The sequence below is a fragment of the Hordeum vulgare genome, chromosome 7H (assembly GCF_904849725.1).
Source record: "Hordeum vulgare subsp. vulgare chromosome 7H, MorexV3_pseudomolecules_assembly, whole genome shotgun sequence".
In the NCBI taxonomy this organism is placed as follows: domain Eukaryota; kingdom Viridiplantae; phylum Streptophyta; class Magnoliopsida; order Poales; family Poaceae; genus Hordeum; species Hordeum vulgare.
In genome coordinates this window covers 466,791,937-466,813,868 of record NC_058524.1, presented here as the reverse complement: position 1 = coordinate 466,813,868, position 21,932 = coordinate 466,791,937, and positions in this window count along the sequence as shown.

The following is a 21,932-nucleotide window of genomic DNA, read 5'->3' as shown; positions in this document are numbered from 1 at the left end:
TGCCTTTCTCTTTCCATTCTATTGTTATATCTTCATCTACTTCTATCATCTCCACCGGTCTAATCAGCTACTTCCCCTACCCTTCTCCTCTCATTCATCTAGTCCCCGTCCCGTCGCCCCCTTCTCCTTTGCATGCTTATCATCACCCCATAGGGACAATCCAGGACGGCGGCCACCACGCCGATCGATGGTGGCGCGTACGTGGGCGTCCACAACTGCTCCAACAAAGGTACTGTCATCCACATGGAGGAAGTTGCTCGCATAGGAGGAGTGCACCTAGTCGACGGTGTGCTCTCGGATAGTGGCGCACATGAGGTCGTCCACATCGGCTTCAACCAAGATATCGGGGTCCATGTGAAGGATGGATTGCGCGCAATGGGCAGCGTCCAACCGGACAACAACGTGGTAGCGAAGGATGATGTCCACCCAAGCGACGACGACTGTCGGTATTTACTCACAACATAGCCATGGGTAGGCTAAAGATGGTGGGAACCGAAGTGACACCGGAGGGCGCTGGGGGCGAGGTTGGTACAAGCATGGAACACACGATGTACCCAGGTTCAGGGCTCTCCGTAGAGATAACACCCCTAATCATGCCACAATGTATAATGTATCAATGAGGCTACAATGTGCTCCTGGAGCTGTTCTGCGGAGGAGGAAGAAGGAGCAGCCGACTCGCGTCTACCTCTCCTGTATGAGTGTGTGTGTGTTGAGTTGATCGACCCTCTGCATGGAGGGGGGTCGGGGGGTTTTATAGACGAACCCACTGACCTATAATAAGGATAAAAGTACATGAGTGGGACCCGGCTGGCAGCCTCGCCGGCTGGCCAGGGGGCCCACGGGGGTCTTGTCTTGTCGCTGGAGGGCCCCGCGGACTGCGAGGTCCCATCTGGCTATGGGGCTCGCCGGCTAGCCAGTAAGGCTCTTGCGTAAGGCCGACACAGGACACGTGTAGTACGTCCGGCGTAGTCATGCGAGATTCGTCATGGGGTGCCAGTACGCCGTCTCCACTGTTCCCACGCCGAGTGCAGTGATGGAGTGGGAGTTTGACGGGACGACACTCTGCAGGATGATGGTTTAGAGCCGGAGTAGGTTAGCGGCATGGCCGCCGACGCTGTACCTGAAGTGCACTCCAATCCAGTACCTCTGCTGACGCGTAGCCACCTTTAACCGTAGAGTCTCGTCATGACCTACGGCCTGATGTGACTTGACCTCCCTAGCCGACTAGTTGCTTAACTAGCCGGCCTGGGCACGGCCGCCTTGCCTCTAGCCGGCCGGCGTGGCCTAGACGGCCAGAGGGAGGTAGCCGTCTCGCCTCTAGCCGGCAGGAGCTTCCTGGCCGGCCAGAGAGATTTGGCCGTCTCGCCCCCAGCCGACAGGTGCTTCCTAGCCGGCCAGGGGGACTTAGGCTTCGTAGAATGAGTAGTACTGTTCCTTCAAGGTAGAAGGCAAAGGAGTAGGCTTGATGAGCCTACCCCGGGGTTATCCCCCCGTCAGTAGTCCCCGAAGCAGGGGAGTCCCGCCGCCTCGGAGAGGAAGGCCTCGCTGGCTTGAGTTGTTTGTTGTTGATCTCCTTCCGCCGCCTGCGGCAAGATACGCCGGCTTGGAAGCCGTCTGGCTTCCAAGAGACGCCTCGGCTTCGTCGTAAGTCGCACAGATTGCACCACGTGCCACGCACTGGCCTGACGTGATGATGGTTTGCTCAGATGACGGGACTGGGCCTGAGCCCTGGGTCCCTCCACGACACCCCCTCGGCCCCCGCGCGGAGGATCCTGTGTGGATTTACTCCGCGACGGTTGGGTTTCGGGAATCGTTAATGTCCCCGTAATAATCGGGGGAGGTGGGCCCTGCGCACACCGGATCCCCTCCCTACGATCAATCGTGGGGGTTTAAATGGGTTGCGGGGGTACTGAGGAGGCCATTCGCCCCCTTCTCGCCCGCACTTGCGCCCCCTCCTTCCCTGAGCCTGGAGAAAGAGAGAGCTTCCCTTCGTCTTTGTCGTTGCACAGGCCATCACCGCCAAGCACCAAGCCTCCGCCGTCCGCCGTCATGTCGAGCGACGCCCCCAAGAAGGGACAACGCAACGGTGCTTGGCTCGGCAGCGACATCTGCAACGGCCATATCGAGGCACTCCGCCATCGCCGCCTGCTGCCTCCCGCATCTGTTGTGGCGGCGCGGGTGCCAGGAGCCGCAAACTCCCCGACGCCGAGGGAGGGAGAGGTAGTCGTGTTCGATGAACACTTCTACCGCGGCTTCGGGCTCCCGGCGAGCAACTTCTTCTCCAACTTCCTCATCTTCTTCGGCTTGCAGCCGCGCCACCTGGCGCCTAATTCCATTCTTCAACTCGCTGCATACGTCGTCTTGTGCAAGGGCTTTCTAGGCATTGAGCCCCGCCTCGACCTCTGGCAAAAGCTGTTCTTCTTCAAGCAGCAGTACATAAAGCTGGACAAAGCCGAGGCAGAGAAGCTCACGGGCCCTCGCCCAATGACTTCGTGCGGCGCGACACTGGTGCATCATCGGACGACATGCGGATTCCCCCACATGCCGCTCCAGGACTCCATCAAGCTGTGGCAAAGGGGGTTCTTCTATGTGAAGAACGTCGACCCCTCCCACGACGTCCTCAATCTGCCGCCCTTCATCATCCTCCTCCGACGGCGAGAAGGAACTGGAAGACTTCGTATCTGAAGCCGATCGCCGAGATGGCGTAGATATGCATGTACCTCGAGACCATGAAGACTCGCGGCCTCCTGGGCCGCGACTTGCTCACCACCATGATGACCCGCTAGGTCCTACCTCTGCAGAGGCGGCCGCATCTGATCTGTCAGATAGGCAGCCGACACGATCCTTGACGGCTCTCCACCAAGAACTTCCAAGCCGGAGCGGTGGCCCAGAACGTGAACTTGATCTCCTCCGCCAACATGGACGAAGGTGGAGATTGGGAATGGGGAATGCGCCCTTAGGACCGAGCCCATTCGGCTCCAGTGGTAAGTGCCTTCCCAAATCTTGTTTTGTTTATCTTTGAACTTGATGTTCTCTCTTTTGAGTCGGCTACCGACTCCCTTGCTCAGCTGTTCGAGAGCCTGCAAGTGCTCGACCCACCCGCCGCTGACGTGGAGACGTCAGACCCCTCAGAAATCGAGGATGAGGGGGTGATCGAGCCGTGAGCCGCCGCCTCCGAAGGTTCGGAGGAAGCACTCGAGTCGGAGGGCTCCGAGCCGCTTGGTGAGCACCTAACGCCCTCCCTTCTTGACTGGACGAATGATGACTTGACGCCACCTACTCCGCGTCATGCAGCCTTCGAGGAGGATCTAGAGGATGTGGAGGAGATCACCAGCCCTCCATTGACGCGAGGTCGCCGCAAGTCTGGTGAGACGGCAGCACCTCGCGAGACGGCCAGGAACAAGGGCAAGGGGGCGGCTACCTCCAAGCCGGCCCCCAAGCGTGCCGGAACATGACCTCCAGCCGGAGGATGTGAAGGCGGCGCTAAGAAGCACCGCGCCGACGTCGGCAGGAAGCGAGTGCCCGTCGTGGCGGGGTAAGAGTTCTTTGTTATCTCTTTTTGTTTTGTTATGCGAGGATGGTCTCCTCAAATAGTGCTTTCCAGGGAGGCAGAAGGCGTGGAGGAAGAAACCGCCTCCGCCGGCGAGCGAGCCGGCTGGGCAGCTGCTAATACTGCCAAGAAGGCGTTGGAGGACGAGTCCGCCCTTCGCTGGGAAACGGCGGCGAACAAGATGGCCGCAGGCCAACCCAAGCTCAACCGGGCTGAGAAGCCCAAGGAGAAACGGTCGAAGGCCAAGCACGACACCGCCAAGCGAGCGCGTGTGGAGGAGCCAGCTAGCGATGCAGCTTCGAAGCGCGCCTAGGGGGCCGAGGCAGCCAAGACCGTCGAGCCGGCCACCTCCATGCCAGTGGACCTCGAGGTGATCCCCGACACGCCGGAAGATGATGTAGACGGCGCGCCGGAGATGACCATGGAGGCGCCGGAGGTGACCATGGATGCGCCGAAGACGGCCAATCGACCCCGGCTGTGGAGACGGCGCCGACCGGAACATCGAAGGAGCCGGCCACCAACCCACCACCTGGAGACAACACCCTCGTCGTGGCCAGCCGCTGCCCAGCCGCTCGAGGAGCCGGCCCCATCGCCTGGAGCCGTCCCATGAGGACTTGGCGCGTGGCCAATGCTGAGCGTGTAGCATTGCCCCCAGGCACCAAGCTCAACGGTGTCCCGGAGCTGGTGGCGCTGTTCTCCAGCAGCTGGGACAAGGTGCAGCAGGCGGCCAGGGTGGCCCAGTGCGACTTGGAACGTCTTGAAGAACGAACCAGGGTGATTCTTCTATCTTCTGCCTTGGTTTGGCTTTTTTCTTTTTCTGCTCTTGAATCAGCGGGGGCGCGCCAGCGCACCCACTGGGTGTAGCCCCCGAGAATCGGGCCGGCCAAGCATTGGCCGGGCCAAATCTCCTTGTGCTATGTTCGTCTTTGCTTTTTTAGTGGGGGCGCACTAGCACACCACTGGGTGTAGCCCCCGAGAATCGGGCCGGCTATGAGTTAGCCGGGCCGAATCTTACTTCTTGCTTTCTTTTTCTTTGCTCGTAGGAGCTTCATGCACCCAAGTGCAGGCGTACAACACGCTGCGGGCTCAAGTCCAGGCGGCTGATGGCCAAGTTGGTGATCTCGAGGGCCGGCTGGACGGTGCTCTCTCGGAGCGAGACGCCTTGCACGAGGCGGACAAGCAGCTCCCGCAACAGCTGGGTCTTCTTCAGACGGAGAAGAAGGATCACGAGGTGGCCCGTCAGGCCGAACTGGAGGAGGTGCGCCCCACCCTTCAGGAGAAGGACACCTCCCATGTTGCCGACACGGAGCGCCTCAAGACGGCTCATCTCAAGGAGATGAAGCTCAAGGACGCTGCCCTCAAGGAGAAGGAAGATGCCCTGATCCAGAAGCAGGCGCAACTAGGTAAGGCGATGGAGGCGGCCGAGATCCTCCGAGACGAGCTCTCCCGCGTGACTCGAGAGAGCACGGTGCGGGAGCGCGAGGCCCTGGAGGAGGCTCGTGAGACCGACATCCATTTCAACCGTAAACCTTTCGTTTATCTTGTCTTGATCTTTTCTTCTTTGTTGGCCTCTAATAACCCACAAGTATAGGGGATCGCAACAGTTTTCGAGGGTAGAGTATTCAACCCAAATTTGTTGATTCGACACAAGGGGAAACCAAATAATATTTTCGAGTATTAGCAGTTGAGTTGTCAATTCAACCACACCTGAAAGACTTAGTATCTGCAGCAAAGTTTCAGTAGTAGAGTAGTGTGATAGCAACGGTAGCAGTGGTAACAGTAGCAACAGTGACAACAGTAGCGGGGAAGTAAAGTAGCAAGGACCAGTAGGAAAAACTCGTAGGCATTGGATCAGTGATGGATAATTATGCCGGATGACATTCATCATGTAACAGTTATAACATGGGGAGATATGTAACTAGCTCCAGTTCGTCAATGTAATGTAGGCATGCATTCCGTAAATAGTCATACGTGCTTATGGAAAAGAACTTGCATGACATCTATTGTCCATCCCTCCCATGGAAGCGGGGTCCTAATGGAAAGTAAGGGATATTAAGGTTCACCTTTTAATAGAGAACCGGAACAAAGCATTATCACTTAGTGAATACATGAACTCCTCATACTATGGTCATTTCCGGGAGTGGTTCCGGCTATTGTTACTCCGGGGTTGCCGGGTCATAACACATAGTAGGTGACTACAACTTGCAAGATAGGATAAAAAACACACATATATTGATGAAAACATAATAGGTTCAGATCTCAAATCATGGCACTCGGGCCCTAGTGACAAGCATTAAGCATAGCAAAGTAGTAGCAACATCAATCTCAGAACATAGTGGATACTAGGGATCAATCCCCATCAAAACTAACTCGATTACATGATAGATCTCACCCAACCCATCACCGTCTAACAAGCCTACGATGAGATTACTCACGAACGGTGAAGAGCATCATGGAATTGGCGATGAAGGATGGTTGGTGATGACGAAGGCGTCGATTCCCCCTGTCCAGAGCCCAGAACGGACTCTAGATCTGCCCTCCATAGGAAGAACAGGTGGTGGTGGCGGCTCCGTATCGTAAAACGCGATGAAGTCTTCTCCTTGATTTTTTTCCGGTCGAAAGAGAATATATAGAGCTGGAATTGAAGGCGGCGGAGCCACGAGGGGCTCACAAGCCTGCCAGGCCCGGCCAGGGCGGGGGGGCTGGTGGGCTTGTGAGCTCCTGGCTCCGTCCCTCCAGGTGATTCTTGCTCCAGTATTTTTTATACATTCCACAAAAAATCCTCGTAAATTTCCAGGTCATTCCGAGAACTTTTATTTCTGCGCAAAAAGAGCACCACAGCGTCAGTCCGGGTTAGTTCCATTCAAATCATGCAAATTAGAGACCAAAACAAGGGCAAAAGAGTTTGGAAAAGTAGATACGATGGAGATGTATCAGCCTCCCTTCTTATTTTTCTTCGCACCACTTCCCATACCCTAGGAATCTTCCCTGGGACACGGGAAGCGAGTGAAACGGCTGTGGAGACCAGAGAGATTTGGCCGTCTCGCCCCCAGCCGGCAGGTGCTTCCTAGCCGGCCAAGGGGACTTGGGCTTTGTAGAATGAGTAGTTCTGTTCCTTCAAGGTAGAAGGAAAAGGAGTAGGCTCGATGAGCCTACCCCGGGGTTATCCCCCCCGTCAATGACAACAACATGGCATACGAGGACAGCTTCGCGGAGAGCAGCATCCACCCGGGTGATAACATGTTGGCGGAGTGCGGCGTCCACCTGATTGGCTTACTTAATCTTCTCGCTCATCCTTCAACTTAAAGGACTCAAAGGTGTGGTAATCTTGCTTGATTCCATGCTATGACGTATATCTTCAATCTTACTGGATTTGATCTATTCTTCTTAGCTTTCCTTGAGCACCTGCTCATTTTCCTTTACTTCCGGTGTCCTTTGAGAAATAGAAGTGTTGTCAGTCATATTGTGGTGACACTCTTTACACTTTACTTACTATACTCAATGTACGTATGCACTTGAGGTATAATACGTGAAAATATATAAGATATTTGCACTTCTAATTTAATTAACATTTTGTGGTGAAATGTTTCTTTCTCTAAAATCATTTTATTTATTTTTAAAATAATTTATGAGCTCAACACCCTTTGTATTATGCATGATCTCCAGTCTTCATTTTTATACCTTCGTGGAATTTTGTTATTGCAATTTCCCCATCTTGGTAAGCTCTGACCTCATGACATTTCAAAATGAGATTTCTATTATCGTTTCCCTGGTTTCTTAGTTCTCCTCAGTTTTGCCCCGTCCATCTTGCTGTGCTCACTCCCTCCTCCTCCACTCACTCGCGCCTCACAAGTGGCCAAACGGGGCCTTGACGTCGAGTCAAAGCCTTTGACCATCACAACGCAGTTGCTGACTGATACGTCCCAAATGTATCTATAATTTATGTTTGTTCCATGATCTTTTGGGTGACATTGTTATAAGTTTTGCTACACTTTCATACCTTTTTACACATATTTGGACTAACCTACTAACTCAGTGCACCCAGTGCCAGTTTCTGTGTGCTGATGTCTTTTTTGCACGGACTTTTACCCCAATTTCCAGAGCCCCAAAAATCTCAAGAAAAATATATAAAAATCAGTGTGACTGGGCTTCACGAGGCATCAAGGTGGGCCAGGACCTGCCAAGGCGGACACCCTACGCGGCCTCCCTCCTGGCCGCGCCACCAGGCCGCCTGGGTGGGACCCACACCCTCTCGTGCCCTCCTTCGGCTTATATTTACCTCTCTGATAGGAAACCCTCACAAAATATCCAGAATCGCTAATTTCTCCATCGTTCCACCACCGCAGCGATTTCGAGATCGGGAGCGTCAGGAGACCTCTTCCCGGCACCCTGCCGGAGGGAGGATTGACCTCCGGGAGTTTCTCCACCACCATGGACGCTTACCGGACGTGCCGTGAGTAGTCCTCTTGGACCATGAGAACATGACCAGTAGCTATGTGATGTCTTCTCTCCAATCTTGTACTTCAATGCTTAGCCCTTGTGAGCTGCCCAACATGATCAAGGCATCTATGTAATTTTCCTGCTATTGCTATGCTTGGTTTGCTGGGATCCGATGGATTATGAGATTATGTTCAGATTGTGATGAGTTGTATATTTGGTTCTCCTTTTATATTATGTTCTTGAGTAATTCATGCATGTTCCCCGTTGCTTTTTATTGCTTTGGCCGAGTAGTAGATTGTAACTCCAAGAGGGAGCGTTATGCATGATTGTGGGTTCATGCCCCCTGATGTCTAGCTTGAGTGACAGAAACATGAGACTAGGGGATGTGCTGTTGCCATCAGGAAGAAAACAACGGTGCTTTTGACCACGGTTGCAAGGATTGTTTACCTTACGCAAAGTTTGTTAATGCAGTTGCCGTTGCTTTGAGTTTACATTTTGGGTGGGGCTCGCAACTTAATACCAGTGAGATGTTCTGGATAGATATCTCAAGGTGGATGATTAGAGAGTAGATGCTGATGGATAAACGGTCTACTTGTCTTGGCGTACTGCCCATTACTTTTGAGCCTCTAACTTTCTAGTAGCATGATTAGCATTGTGGTGCGTTTATAATTCTATCAATTACCCAACTATAATTTGTTTACCCAGCATAGTTGTTTATCGTCCTTTGGGAGAGAGACATCACTAGTGAACATCATGTGACTCTGGTCCATATTACCACCATTGTTTACACCTCCACCATTTACTGTTTTTTTTTTATTTTTCCGTTGCAATCACTATTACATTCCCGCTTGTGTTTTGGTCCTTTGCAAACTACAAGGCTAGAGAGTTTGAAAAACTCTATGGACTCATTGGGAGCAAAATTATTTGTTGTGTGTGTAGGTCCACGTCTTGTGCTAGCGCCAGAGTAGCGGACACTTACTTTCTGATCCTCGGAGTCCTCCTGGTTCGATAAACCTTACAGTCCCTGTTTAAGGGAAATCTGCTGCTGACTACATGTCCACCTTCAACTTGGGGTAACCAACGAGGGGCGAGAAGTATATCCATCAACTCGTCATCAAGCAAATTTCTGGCGCCGTTGCCGGGGACTCCGGTCTTCAAGATAGGGGTGTTGCACACTATCTTTTACCTGTGCTTTTTAGTCTTGCTAGTTAGGCTTAATGGAAAACAACAAAAATATGAGAGAGCTTTATAAACTTTATCTTGAACTAGGACATCAAGTGTTTGAGGAGAAAACTGAAAAACCTATGGAACTTTATTATTTGCATAACAATTATGATGGTGGCAATGTTATTTGTATGCTTTGTTTGAATATCAATATTGCTAATGACATGGAAAGCTCTAAGCTTGGGGATGATGGGTTTGATGAACATGATATTCTTAGTCCCCCAACTTTTGAGGAGAAAATTTGCTTTGATGATACTATGCTTCCTAAATATGATGATGATAATGATTGCTTTACTCTCACTATTCCCAATAAGAAAGATTTTGCTTATAAGCAGAGAATGATACTTTTATGCTTTTGGATCATGGAAATAATGCCATATGTGATAGTTATATTGTTGAGTTCATCCATGATGCCACTGAAATTTATAATGAGAGGGGGAAACATGGTTCTAAGTATCTAAAAAATAAGAAGTTTCCCCTCTTTATGTCAAAGGTTTTGAAGCTGCACTTGTTTTGCCTTCCTATGCTTATTGCTTTGTGCTTCAATGAAATATTCTATTACAATATTAATATGCATAGGAAGCATGTTAGACTTAAATGTGTTTGGTATTTTCTTCTTGATTCTCTCTTTTGTTCTACAACTCTTATTCCTACGAGATCATCATTAAAATCTTAAGCCTATCTTTATGGCTATAAAGAAAGAGCTTTAGGGAGACAACCCTTGTTATCTTTTCTTTGATTTTTTACTTTCAGTTTTTAGTGATCTTGATGTGTGTTACTACTATAGCAACATCATTGTATCTTTATTTTTAAGCTTTGTGCCAAGTTTTAGCCTCCGATTGCAAGAAAGTTCAAAAGTTGTGACATGCTGTCCAGAAACAGATTCTGTATGCTTTACGGAAAAATTCGCCAAAAATCACCAGATCATCTTTTTGATCTGAATGTTTTTACAGTATGCTCTATATAATTGACTTTCTGGAGTCTGTTCTGATTTTGTTTATTTGAGTTGCAGAAGTGCCCCGAAAAAATTATTTACTACCTGCTGTTCTGTTTTTCCCAGATTGTGCCCTGTTTTGCGTTTTCATTGTTTTGCAAATCTTAAGCTTTCTTTTTATTTGCAAAAACCTTTTGGAAATCTTGAGAAACAGTAGCTCTTCATGAAAATATTTATTTCCAGTAGAGAATAAATTATTTTATTATGGGCACTAACCACTATAATCAGCTTATGATGAGTTTCGTATGAAGGGAGTATTCAAGTATGTGATGGAAGATGACGAAAGAAGATCCAGGAGTGTCAAGCGCTCAAGCTTGGGAATTCGCCCATGCAACCCCAAGAAATATTCAAGAATAATCAAGCGTCTAAGCTTGGGGATGCCCCCGTGCATCCCCTTCTCCATCAACAATCATCACTTCGTCCTTCTCCATGCTATATTTTTATCACTTCATATGTTATGTGCTATGCTAGGAGCGTCCCGCTCTTTACTTTTTAGTTTGTTTTAGTTTTGGGAAATTCATGTGTATTTTCATAAAATAAAATTAGTTGTGAACTCTAGCTAATAGATGGATCGCTAACCTCTGGAGGGGTTGGAATATATAGATTACCCTCACGTTACCATGGGTCGAGGATGCGCAAGGATAACTAAACTCCCAAACACTCCTCCTCGGGGTACTTGTCTCTTTGTGAATTTCCTGACTAGATAGAGAATTACCGATAATAAGTGCATGAGTTCTTCGGACAAATGCGAGTATTCGGTTGTTGGTGATGACCCACAAGTATAGGGGGTCAATCGTAGTCCTTTCGATAAGTAAGAGTGTGGAACCCAACGAGGAGCAGAAGGATCTGACAAGTGGTTTTCAGCAAGGAAATATTTGCAAGCATTGAAATTGTCGGTAACAAGTGATTGTGTGGTGAGATGATTCGTAGAAAGAAACAAGTAACAAAAGTAGCAACGGTGCAGCAAAGTGGCCCAATCCCTTTTTTAGCAAGGGACAAGCCTGGACAAAGTCTTATAGGAGGAAAAACGCTCCCGAGGACACACGGGAATTTCTGTCATGCTAGTTTTCATCATGTTCATATGATTCACGTTCGTTACTTTGATAGTTTGATATGTGGGTGGACCGGCGCTTGGGTACTGCCCTTACTCGGACAAGCATCCCACTTATGATTAACCCCTCTCGCAAGCATCCGCAACTACGAAAGAAGAATTAAGACAAAGTCTAACCATAACATTAAACTAGTGGATCCAAATCAACCCCTTACGAAGCAACGCATAAACTAGGGTTTAAGCTTCTGTCACTCTAGCAACCCATCATCTACTTACTACTTCCCAATGCCTTCCTCTAGGCCCAAATAATGGTGAAGTGTTATGTAGTCTACGTTCACATAACACCACTAGAGGAAAAACAACATACAACACATCAAAATATTGAACGAATACCAAATTCACATGATTACTATTAGCATGACTTATCCCATGTCCTCAGGAACAAAAGTAACTACTCACAAAGCATAATCATATTCATGACCAGAGAGGTAATGAGTAGCATCAAGGATCTGAACGTAAACTCTTCCACCAAGTAATCCAACTAGCATCAACTACAAAGAGTAATGAACACTACTAGCAACCTTACAAGTACCAATCGGAGTCGCGAGATGGAGATTGGTTACAAGAGATGAACTAGGGTTTGGAGATGAGATGGTGCTGATGAAGATGTTGATGGTGATGAGTCCCCTCCGATGAGAGGAGTGTTGGTGATGACGATGGCGACGATTTCCCCCTCCGGGAGGGAAGTTTCCCCGGCAGGATCGTCCTGCCGGAGCTCTAGATTGGTTCTCCTCAAGTTCCGCCTCGTGGCAGCGGCGAATCCTCAAAAAAGCTTCCCCTTGATTTTTTTCGGACGAAACCCTTCATATAGCAAAAGAGGGGGGCCAGAGGGCCAGCTGGGTGCCCACAAGCCCCCTAGGCGCGACCAGGGGGTGGCCGCGCCTAGCAGGCTTGTGGCCACCTGCTAGCGCCCCTTTGGCACTTCTTCGGCCCAGTATTTTTTATAATTCCCGAAAAAAATCCTCGTTGATTTTTATGGCATTTGGAGTTGTGCAGAATAGGTATCTCAAACTTGCTTCTATTTCAGGCCAGAATTCCAGCTACCGGCATTCTCCCTCTTCATGTAAACCTTGCAAAATAAGAGAGAAAAGGCATAAGTGTTGTACCGTGAAGTGAAATAACAGCCCAAAAGCAATAAATATCAACATAAAAGCATGATGCAAAATGGACGTATCAACTCCCCCAAGCTTAGACCTCGCTTGTCCTCAAGCGAAAGCCTAGCTCAATAAATATGTCCACATGTTTAGGGAGAGAGGTGTCGACAAAACAAGATACAGACATGCATGCATCATGATCATGATCAGAACAACAATACCAACATATAATCTCTCATGCTAAAGTGACAATTCCTTCACAAAGTAAAGCATGGATTAAGAACCTTACCAAGAAGTAACAACCGATAGCCTGTAGTCATTGAAGCAATTGCAATTTATCACAACATCAGAAAGAGCCAAATAAGAGCTTGTAAAGCAAATCCACATACTCAATCATCTTTTCGTTCTGTACAATTGCTACAACTCACGTGGTACTCATGACATCAAAGTTTCAGCTGGGCACAGAGAAAGATAGGGGCTTATAGTTTTGCCTCCCAACTACTTACCTCAAGGGTAATGTCAACAAAAAATAATTCATGAATACTCACTTCCAAGTTGACATATGAATATAGATCTTTCCCTAGCATATGACGTTAGCCAAGATAAAGGCGAAACAAGGAATTGGTGAAAATCACCATGACTCTTTCAAGGGCAAAAAGTAAAGGTACAAGATAGTCCCTTCGCAGAGGGAAGCAGAGGTTGTCATGCGCTTTTGAGGTTTGGATGCGTGTCCTCTTAGTGCGGAGGAACGTCACTTTATATTGCCTCCTGTGATAAAGAACTTTATTATGCAGTCTATCGCTTTTATGTCTTCCTCATCACAGGTTTGTACAAAGCTTATTGTCCACACACTAATAGATCATACATATTAGGGAGAAATTTTTATTGCTTTCACCGATGTCAACTTACTTGAGGGATCTTATTCAATCCATAGGAAGGTATGGAGGACTCTCATGGCAAAACTGGGTTGAAGGTTTATGGATGCACAAGTAGTATCTCTACTTGGTGCGGGAGTTTTGGCTAATATGAGGTGTAAGAAATCGTCACATGCTAAGGGATCTCTAGTCATATAACATTGTTCGGAACCAAGCAAACACAATTCATTATGTTGTCTTCCTTGTCCAACATCTACTTCTAGGCATGCAATAGTTTAGTGAGTGTTCACAATCATAGATGATGTCAAAGATGATTATTTATATGTGAACCTCTCCTTCTTTATCACTTCCTATTAATTGCAACAATGACCAAGGTCTACGTTTGTCTACCCTCAACAAGTTTCAATCAACATTCTTTTTATATGTGAAGCCATCACTTCCCATAAGATCATTACATGATCTTTCATGCTTTTGTTCTTTTCTCACTCTTTTGATCATGGCAAGAGGCAAAGCCCTTCAACTAAGACACTCTTTATTATATGGCTAACGAGCTCGAATACATCGGGGGTGACACAAAGCAAAACTCAAGACTAAAACACTAAGACTTTTTATCTACTAGAGAAAGAGAAAACTGAAAAGGAACAAACTAAAACAAAGGTAAAGGCAAAAGATGTGATGGTGATACGATACTGGGCAACTCCCCCTAGCTTGGCACAAGCCAAGGGGATTGCCCATACCCATGTTTAGTTGTCTTCGTTTGGTGGTGATGGTGGTGGAGTTGTTGCCATCTTTGATTCCAAGAGGGCCATTAATCTTCGATTTATACATTGGAGATCTCTGATATGTTTCTCCAGCAAAACAACTTCACGAGTGAGATAAGTATTGCGAGCACGAGTTGTTTCACAAAACCTCAATTGTTCAATCAAGGATGGAGACAATAGGTGGAGGTAGGGTTGGAGGAAATCCACTTCTTCAACTTCTTCCTTGTTGAACGCAGATTGTGTTTCATCCCATGCCTGATTCCTCTCCTTAGTTTTGCCCTTGGTTTCTTTAGGTAGCCTCTCCTTGGCCTCCATTCTTTTCAGATCAGCATTTACTTCTCCATAGGCTTGAGGGAGATTGTTCTCCCCCACAGATTCCTGGGACGACATCTTGCTCTAAATCCGTGGCAGAAAACAGGCTCGAAACGAAACAGAGGAAATCTGCGTGATACGAGGATCAGACCTCACGGGAGAATATATATTGATTTTTTCCAGACCAGAAGGAGTACCCCGCACGAAAACGGAGTCCGGGAGGCACACGAGGTGGCCACAAGCCCCCCAGGCGCGGCCAGGGGGTGGGCCCGTGCCTGACAGGCTTGTCGCCTCCTTGCGCGCTTTTTGGACTACTTCCAATTTTTGTATTTTTTCAAATATTCCTAAACAGAGAAAAATTCCTACTGGAAAAGTTTTGGAGTCTATTTTCTTACCGAATCACATACCTCTTCGTTTTCGGAGTCTGAAACAGGCTGATAAATCCCTTAGGTATTCTTCCAGAGTTATGGTATTGATGATATTGCTTTCAACATTTATGGGAGTACCTGAGATATAATGCTTGATTCTCTGCCCATTTACAACTCTCAGACAATTACCTTCCGTGTTGTTGATCTTGATAGCACTGGAACGATATACTTCCTCAACAATATAGGGACCTTCCCATTTAGAGAGAAGCTTGCCTACAAAGAATCTTAAACGAGAATTATATAGCAATACATAATCACCTACATTGAACTCACGCTTTTGTATCCTCTTATCATGCCACCTCTTAACCTTCTCTTTGAACAACTTGGTATTCTGATATGCCTGAGTTCTCCACTCATCAAGCGAGCTAATGTCAAATAACCTCTTCTCACTGGCAAGTTTGAAATCAAAGTTGATCTCTTTGATTGCCCAATAAGCTTTATGCTCTAGCTCAAGAGGTAAATGACATGCTTTACCGTACACCATTTTGTACGAAGACATGCCCATGGGATTCTTATAAGCAGTTCTATAAGCCCACAGTGCATCATCGAGCTTTTTAGACCAATTCTTTCTAGACCTGTTGATAGTCTTTTGCAAAATTAGTTTAATCTCTCTATTGCTTAGCTCTACCTGACCACTGGACTGAGGGTGATAGGGAGACGCAATTCTATGGTTGACATCGTACATAGCATGCGTTTTATGGAAAGCACCATGAATGAAATGTGAACCACCGTCGGTCATTAGATATCTAGGGACTCAAAATCTAGGGAAAATAACTTCTTTAAGCATCCTAATAGATGTGTTGTGATCAACACTACTAGTGGGGATAGCTTCTACCCACTTAGTGACGTAATCAATAGAAACTAGGATGTGAGTATACCTGTTGGATTTTGGAAAAGGTCCCATATAATCAAAGCCCCAAACATCAAATGGTTCAATGACAAGTGAACAGTTCATAGGCATTTCCTGACGTTTACCGATATTACCTACTCTTTGGCATTCGTCACAAGACAAGACAAACTTACGGGCATCCTTGAAGAGAGTGGGCCAATAGAAACCTGATTGCAATACCTTGTGTGCAGTTCTATCTCCCGCATGGTGTCCTCCGTAGGCCTCAGAGTGACACTTCTGTAGGATCTGTCCCTGTTCATGTTCAGGTACACAACGTCTAATAACACCATCTACTCCTTCCATATAAAGGTGAGGATCATCCCAAAAGTAATGTCTCAAGTCAAAGAGGAATTTCTTCTTTTGCTGGTATGTGAAACTAGGTGGTATATATTTAGCAACGATATAGTTTGCATAATTAGCATACCACGGTGCACTACGTGAAGCATTGATGACATTCAATTGTTCATCGGGAAAGCTATCGTCAATAGGTTGTGGGTCATCAAGAACGTTCTCCAACCTAGACAAGTTATCTGCTACGGGGTTATCAGCACCCTTCCTGTCGACAACGTGCAAATCAAATTCCTGTAGCAAGAGAATCTGATAAGTCTAGGTTTAGCGTCCTTCTTCTCCATGAGGTACTTAATAGAAGCATGACCAGTGTGAATAGTGACTTTGGAATCAACTATGTAAGACCTGAACTTTTCACATGCAAACACGACTGCTAAAAATTCCTTCTTCGTAGTAGCATAGTTTCTCTGGGCACTATCTAGAGTTTTACTAGCATAGTGAATAACATTCAACTTATTATCAACTCTTTGCCCTAGGAAAACACCAACAACATAATCGCTAGCATCACACATGATCTCAAAAGGTAGGTTCCAATCAGGTGGTTGTACAATAGGTGAAGTTATCAAAGCCTTCTTAAGTATTTCGAAGGCTTTCTCACAATCATCGTCAAAAACAAAAGGAATATCCTTTTGCAAGAGATTGGTAAGAGGCCTAGAAATCTTAGAGAAGTCTTTAATGAACCTTCTATAGAAACCAACATGACCAAGGAAACTTCTTATACCTTTGATATCTGTGGGGTATGGCATTTTCTCGATTGCATCAACCTTAGCCTTACCGACTTCAATACCTCTTTCAGAAATTTTATGTCCTAAGACGATGCCTTCATTAACCATAAAGTGGCACTTCTCCCAATTCAAGACAAGATTGGTGTCTTTACATCTCTGCAAGACTCGATCAAGGTTGCTGAGGCAATCATCAAAGGAAGACTCGTAAACGGAGAAGTCATCCATGAAAACCTCAACAATCTTTTCACAGAAGTCAAAAAATATAGCCATCATACATCTTTGAAAGGTGCAGGTGCATTACATAAGCCAAAAGGCATACGTCTATAAGAAAAGGTACCGAAAGGGCACGTGAAAGTGGTTTTCTCCTGATCAGCTTGTGCAATTGGTATTTGGGAGAAACCAGAATAACCGCCTAGATAGAAGAAGTGTGTGTGTTTGGATAGTCTTTCTAGCATTTGGTCAATAAAAGGCAAAGGGTAATGATCTTTCCTAGTGGCTTTATTCAATTTCCTAAAATCGATCACCATCCTATAGCCAGTAATAATGCTCTGTGGGATCAATTCATCCTTATCATTAGGGACAACGGTAATGCCTCCCTTCTTAGGGACGCAATGCACGGGACTCACCCAATCGCTATGAGCAACAAGATAGATAATACCTGCTTCGAGGAGCTTTAGTATTTCTTTTCTTACTACCTCTTTCATCTTAGGATTCAATCTCCTTTGATGATCAACAACTGGTTTGAAATCAGGATCAATTTTAATCTTGTGCTGGCATAGAGTGGGACTAATGCCCTTAAGATCATCAAGAGTATATCCAATAGCAGCACGGTGCTTCCTCAGAGTTTTTAGTAACTTCTTTTCTTCATGCTCTGAGAGGCTAGCACTAATAATAACATGATATATCTCCTTTTCATCCAGATAAGCATACTTAAGAGTATCAAGCAACTATTTAATCTCGAACACAGGATCACCCTTTTGTGGGGGTGGATTCCCAAGCAGTTCAACAGGCAAATTATTCTTAAGGATAGGATATTGCTCTAAGACAACTCTATCTATCTCATCCCTTTCATCCATATGCATATCATTTTCATGCTCAAGCAAGTATTGCTCTAAGGGATCAGTAGGAGGCACGACAATAGAAGCTAAGGCAATAGTTTCATCCTTACTAGGCAACTCTTTTTCATGAGGTTGTCTACCAAACTTGGAGAAATTGAACTCGTGTGACACACCTTCAAAGCCAACAGTGACAGTTTGCTTCTCATAGTCAATATGAGCATTGACGGTATTGAGGAAGGGCCTGCCAAATATAATGGACAAAAGCTATCTTGTGCAGTAGCAAGAACGAGGAAATCAGCAGGATACTTCGTTTTACCGCACAAGACTTCAACATCCCTAACAATTCCCACAGGGCAGATAGTATCTATATTGGCAAGCTGAATAGTGACATCAATAGGCTCTACCTCAATAGGTGCAATCTCGTCTATAATTTCATCATATAAGGATTGAGGTATTGCACTAACACTAGCACCCATAGATAACAATGATCTCCTATCTTAACAGAAACAACACGCGTGCCAACAACAAGCCTATGTTTGTCTCTAGCGTGAGGTTTAACAATTTTAGCAGCATCTTCACAGAAGTGAATATTATGTCCCTCAACATCGTCGGACAGAAGATCTTTGATAATATCAGTGCTAGGTTCAACTCTAATTTCCTCAGGGGGTGTAGGTGTTCTAATGTAGCCTCTACGTATCACAGTTGAAGCTTTAGAATGATCCTTTATCCTAACAGGGAAAGGTGGTTTCTCAATGTAAGCACTGGGAACAATAGGATCATTATAGGCAATGACTCTCTCTTCAACTGGATTGGGTTTAACTACATTGACTTCTAAGAGAGGATGATATTTAAACCACTTCTCTTTAGGGAGATGAATATGAGCAACAAATGATTCACACGGTGAAGCTACTATCTCAGAGTCAAGTCCATACTTAGCGCTAAAATTACAAAAAGTATTTGTTTCAACAAAGGATTTAACGCAATCAAACTTGAAATTCATACCTGACTCCTTACCTTCTTCAAGCTCCCAATCTTCAGAGTTGCGTTCAATTCTCTCCAATAAATTCCATCTGAAGTCAATATCTCTGTTCATAAAAGAACCGGTACAAGAAGTGTCAAGCATTGTGCGATCATCATGAGAAAGCCGAGCATAGAAGTTCTGAATGATAATTTCTCTTGAGAGCTCATGGTTGGGGCATGAATATAACATTGATTTAAGCCTCCCCCAAGCTTGAGCGATGCTTTCTCTGTCACGAGGCCAAAAATTATAAATATAATTCCTCTCACGATGTACTAAATGCATAGGATAAAACTTTTGATGAAATTCCAATTTCAACCGATTGTAATCCCATGATCCAGTATCATCACATAACCTATACCATGTCAACGCCTTATCCTTCAAAGATAAAGGAAAGACCTTCTTCTTGACCTCATGCTCGGGCAAACCTGCAAGCTTAAATAAACCACAAACTTCATCTACATAGATTAGATGCAAGTCTGGATGTGATGTTCCATCTCCTGTAAAAGTATTAGCCAGCAGTTTCTCAAGCATACGTGAAGGAAATTCAAAGCAAATATTTTTAGTAGGTGCAACAGGTTGAGGAGCAACTCTTTGTGCTTCCGTTCGAGGTGAATATACCCCGAACAAGCCCCTCAAAGGATTAGTTTCCATAGTGAGAAGTGACAATAAATTTCAGCACACTATATGAATATTTCCTTACCAAGTTCCACTTACCAAAGGCGCTTAACTGCCCGGCAACGGCGCCTGAAAAGAGTCTTGATGACCCACATGTATAGGGGATCTATCGTAGTCCTTTCGATAAGTAAGAGTGTCGAACCCAACGAGGAGCAGAAGGATCCGACAAGTGGTTTTCAGCAAGGTAAAATCTGCAAGCACTGAAATTATCGGTAACAAGTAGTTGTGTGGTGAGATGATTCATAGCAAGCAACAAGTAACAAAAGTAGCAACGGTGCAGCAAAGTGGCCCAATCCCTTTTGTAGCAAGGGACATGCCTGGACAAAGTCTTATAGGAGGAAAAACGCTCCCAAGGACACACGGGAATTTTTGTCATGCTAGTTTTCATCATGTTCATATGATTCACGTTCGTTACATTGATAGTTTGATATGTGGGTGGACCAATGCTTGGGTACTGCCCTTACTTGGACAAGCATCCCACTTATGATTAACCCCTCTCGCAAGCATCCGCAACTACGAAAGAAGAATTAAGACAAAGTCTAACCATAGGATTAAGCTAGTGGATCCAAATCAGCCCCTTATGAAGCAACGCATAAACTAGGGTTTAAGCTTCTGCCACTCTAGCAACCCATCATCTACTTACTACTTCCCAATGCCTTCCTCTAGGCCCAAATAATGGTGAAGTGTTATGTAGTCTACGTTCACATAACACCACTAGAGGAAAAACAACATACAATACATCAAAATATCGAACGAATACCAAATTCACATGACTACTATTAGCATGACTTATCCCATGTCCTCAGGAACAAAAGTAACTACTCACAAAGAATAATCATATTTATGACCAGAGAGGTAATGAGTAGCATCAAGGATCTGAACATAAACTCTTCCACCAAGTAATCCAACTAGCATCAACTACAATGAGTAATTAACACTACTAGCAACCTTACAAGTACCAATCGGAGTCGCGAGACGGAGATTGGTTACAAGAGATGAACTAGGGTTTGGAGATGAGATGGTGCTGATGAAGATGTTGATGGTGATGAGTCACCTCCGATGAGAGGAGTGTTCGTGATGACGATGGCGACGATTTCCCACTCCGGGAGGGAAGTTCCCCCGGCAGGATCGTCCTGCCGGAGCTCTAGATTGGTTCTGCTCAAGTTACGCCTTGTGGCGGCGGCGAATCCTCGAAAAAGCCCCCCTTGATTTTTTTTTCCGGACGAAACCCTTCATATAGCAGAAGAGGGGGGCCAGAGGGCCAGTTGGGTGCCCACAAGCCCCCTAGGAGCGGCCAGGGGGGTGGCCGCGCCTAGCAGGCTTGTGGCCACCTGCTGGCGCCCCTTTGGCACTTCTTCGGCCCAGTATTTTTTATAATTCCCGAAAAAATCCTCGTTGATTTTTACGGCGTTTGGAGTTGCGCAGAATAGGTATCTCAAACTTGCTCCAATTTCAGGCCAGAATTCCAGCTGCCGGCATTCTCCCTCTTCATGTAAACCTTGTGAAATAAGAGATAAAAGGCATAAGTATTGTACCATGAAGTGAAATAACAGCCCAAAAAGCAATAAATATCAACATAAAAGCATGATGCAAAATGGACGTATCACTGCCCTACATGATCAAGTCATCGATGTAATTTTCCTACTATTGCTATGCTTGGTTTGCTGGGATCCGATGGATTAGGATATTATGTTCAGATTGTGATGAGTTATATATTTGGTTCTCCTTTTTATATTATCTTCTTGAGTAATTCATGCATGTTCTCCATTGCTTTTTATTGCTTTGGACGAGTAGTAGATTGTAACTCCAAGAGGGAGCGTTATGCATGATTGTGGGTTCATGCCCCCTCATGTCTAGCTTGAGTGACAGAAACATGAGACTAGGGGATGCGCTGTTGCCACCAGGGAGAAAACATCGGTGCTTGTGACCAGGTTGCAAGGATTGTTTACCTTACACAAAGTTCGTTAATGCAGCTGTCCATTGCTTTGAGTTTACACTTTGGGTGGGGATCGCAACTTAATACGGACGAGATGTTTTGGATAGATATCTCAAGGTGGATCATTAGAGAGTAGATGCTGATGGATAAACGGTCTACTTGTCTTGGCGTACCGCCCATTACTTTTGAGCCTCTAACTTTTTTGTAGCATGATTAGCATTGCGGTGCGTTTACAACTCTGTGAATTGCCTAGCTGTAATTTGTTTACCCAGCATAGTTGTTTATCGTCTTATGGGAGAGAGACATCACTAGTGAACATCATGTGACTCACGTCCATACCACCACCATTGTTTACACCTCCATCATTTATTGCTTTTATTTACTTTTCCGTTGGAATCAGTATCACTATTCCCGCTTGTGTTTTGATCCTTTGCAAACTACAAGGCCAGAGAGATTGACAACCTCTGTGAACTTGTTGGGAGCAAAGTTAT